Source organism: Phaseolus vulgaris, chromosome 8 (genome assembly GCF_051622355.1).
Source record: "Phaseolus vulgaris cultivar YP4 chromosome 8, ASM5162235v1, whole genome shotgun sequence".
NCBI lineage: Eukaryota > Viridiplantae > Streptophyta > Magnoliopsida > Fabales > Fabaceae > Phaseolus > Phaseolus vulgaris.
This window is the reverse complement of record NC_143505.1, coordinates 10,420,892-10,424,732: the sequence shown is the minus strand read 5'-3', so window position 1 is coordinate 10,424,732 and position 3,841 is coordinate 10,420,892.

Here is a 3,841-nt window from a genome sequence, read left to right as displayed (position 1 = left end):
TGGCCATAGGAGTTCTAAATCTAGCAATTGTTGTTCCTCAGGTATTTTTCTTTTTCTCAAGTATTGTTGTGTTTTACTCCACCTTTCTTAGAGTGAACCTTTCGGAGTTACAAAATTATCTTGTTTTATCATTGTTACATGTGTCTGTTTATACTACTACATTAATATTGTGCAATGTGGTGTTTTATCTTTCATATGCAATTAACTCTCCAAAATTCTTCCTTATTTACTAATTTTGGACACCATTCCAATTGACGTCACTTTAGAACAGAGTGCATAAAATTTATTTTTTACTGAAAAATCACAATCAATATTAAAAAGAGGTTTAATTACTCGTTATGTCCTTCTAGCTATACAAATTTTGTCTTTTAGACCGTGTAATTATAATTTGGCCATTATCTCACTCATTATTTCGATTACTTTTAGTTTTTATGCATACCATTTTTAATCTGTTAGTTTAAATTCATAGAAATTAAAAGAGATTACAATAGTATGTATAAGACTAAAAATATGATCTTTACATGAGACTAAAATGTAAAGTTTGTTCAACTATAGGGACCAAATTAATGGTTGAACTTTAAAAAATAAAAGGTGAAATATTTTTCCCTCTATTCTAAACTTGCCTCTGCATTCATTTCCTTAGTTTGTAGTTTCTTCTTTCTTATTCTTTTGTATGATATTGGGATGAAATTGTTGGCAATATGGCTAATCAATGGTTGATTATATCTCAATTTTTATTAGTTTTCCATGATGGTGACTAAACTTTTATTATTAGGCTGAAGCTAGTTTTACTTATTTTAATGATCTTTTGATTCAATATGACATTCTTCATCTCTCTTGTCTATAGGAAAAATATATATATAGCATAGCAAACAAAATGAGCAGATGCGTAAACATAATGAGCAGATGTGCAAACAAAATGAGCAGATGCAACAAATCATGCAACACATTCAAATGAATAATCCCATATCAGGTTCTTCAAATCCTACTACCAGTGGACATCATAAAGGAGACAACATTAGAGATGATAGTTCAGAAGAAGATTAGTTGAATGCTGAATTATATAATAGATCTGACTCTTTTAACTAGTTTTTAATACTTTTCGTTGTGTAATACGATTTACTTTTAATTTGAGTACAACTCCTTCTTAAACTTTGTATTTGAAGTTCATTAGTATTTAGCTTGATTGAATTTTGAGTATTTATAAGCAGGTTTGAATTTCTTTATAAAATGGTTAAAATACCATTTTAAATAGGTATGAACAATACATATAAAAATAGCCACCAAAATCGATTTGGTGGCTATTTTTACAAAAAAAAAATTAGCGACCGAAATAGAATCGGTCGCTGTAATTAAGAAAAATATTTAGCCACCGAAACAAATTAGTCCCTAAAGCGGTCTTCATTTAGCCACCGAATTAGCCACCAATTTTTTTTAATTAATTAATTTAATCCATTAACGACCGAAAATGGTGGTCGTTATCACCTCTATTTCAGCCACCGATTTAGGCACCAATATTTTATAAAATTTTGGTCGCTAATTTGGTTTATGAATTTTGGTGACCAAATTTTCTGCGACTGATTTAGCCACTGCAATTTCGGTTGCTAATTTGGTTTCTAAATTTTGGTGACCAAATATTCTGCTACCGATTTCGCCACCAAAATATCGGTTGCAAATTAACGACTACTTTATAATTCGGTCGTTAAAGGCTTTGCGACTATGGTTTTCGCTTCCATCTTTATTTGGTGACTGTTCGGTCGCAGATACGTTTAGCGACCGATTATTGTACTGTTAGCAACCGAATTTGGTGATCGCTAAAAGTGATTTTTTTTGTAGTGTTCAGAGAATAAGTAGCAATCTTTTATTATTGCAATTTTTCTTTACAGATTTCTAGACTTTAAAACTTGGGTGAAAATTTTTGTGTGGATATATTTTCCTTTATCATATTCTTTGAAAAAAATAATAAAAAAATATAGTGAATTAATTATTCTTTAAAATATGTACTTCTTAAAGTTATAATAGACCATGCAATAAATGCTAGTTGTGATAAGATGGAACAATAATAAGATGTAACACATTATTAAGAAGACAAATGTAAAGTTTATATTCGAAAAAGAAAATTCAAACACATTGATAAATTTCTGGATTGGGTAATACTTTATCATATTTAAATAAACATTTGTGTATTGGAATTTACATTGACGGTAATTAGGATGCCATGAAAAGATACCTTCAAACTTACATTAATAACTAAGTTAATTCCCATAATGAAATAACTCGTATGATCTTTAATTATGTCAACACCTCAACTTTTGAATACATAAATTAGAAGAGTCATCCAAGTTGACTTCATCCACCCTTGTGGAGGAGGTTTTTAAAAGATAGGGTTATGCACATGGTGATGAGTAGTTGAATAATAAATTATTATATAGTATAACATACTTCGAATTTAAAATTTAGAAATTTAGAAATTTAAAATTTTATTTTATTTATATAAATAGGTGCATTTAATAATTTGTATTTGTATTAATCCCAACAAAGCTAAGAGGTGTGAAAATTGAAGGGCCAAGAAGGAAGGGACATTTTGAACTAATCCAAGCCTAAAGTCCAATACAATTCTCGACTAAGAAGTAAAGAAGAACCAATGAGAAGTCCAAACATGATAAATGTGAATTAAACTTGGAAAGTGTAACTCAAGCATGAACAAATAAAATCGATTGATATAAATTTAGATTTGAATTCTAAAATTTAATTTATTCCCACCTTTGTCTTTTAATTTATTGGCCAACATTAGGAGGCCTTAGGTTTTAGAGTTTCATTTATTTAGGATGCATATAGCATTGAATTTTCATATTTAGTCATTTATTCTCTTGTAAAGAACTTTTGATATATTGAATTTTGAGAGAAAATTATAGGCACTTTGTGAGTGTGAAGGAAGTTCTTTTACTTTTATATCACTAGGCTAAAAGTTATAACTGATAGCCAGGACACAACTTTTGCTACTTGAGAGTGTAACAACCCTAGTGCCACAATTCAATTGTGGTTTGACCCACCTAACCTTTGTCACAAAACAATTTATGCCACCTGGAACAATCTACCCCCAACAATTGTCCCACTGGAAATCAAACTCATGAACTTGGTTCTGATATCAATCGTTGCATTGAGCATTTACCACTAGGTCAAAAGTTATAACTAATAGTCATTGCACAAATTTTTCCTACTTAAGAGCGTCACAATCCAACTATCACAATTCGATTGTAACTTAGCCTATCTGACCTCCACAACAGAACGATTGATGTCACCTACAAGATTCTTCTACTCATAGATGCAAGCTTTCATACTTATACAATCATATGTATATAATTTGTGTCTAGTAATGAGCATCTTTGAGTTTCTTTGTCTTCTAAATTTCTTATAAAGACAAAACAAACCAAGTTCTTAAACTACTTCAAGTTAGTTCATAAGTTAACTCTTATCACAATGGAAAGAACCTAGAAAGACAATAACTTGGAAGAGCTAGTTAAAGGTGTGTCAAAGCAAGCAAAATGTTTTGTTTTTAGGTTTAATCCTCCAACATTAAGTGCATGAAGTTAGAACTTTATTTTGGAAGTCAAACTCATTTATTTATTACATCCACTATAATTCCAAAAGTGAACACCCAATCTTTTTCGATCGATCTTGATATTATTAGTTATGCATTCCTCCACAATAAGCGTAGATAGAAAATGGTTTTGGGGGAGGACTGAATCACAAACAAACATCTAAGTATCTTTAGCCACTTGGTAAGAACATACATGCTAGTTTCAATTTGAGCCATGCAAAGAAGACACCAATCATGAGG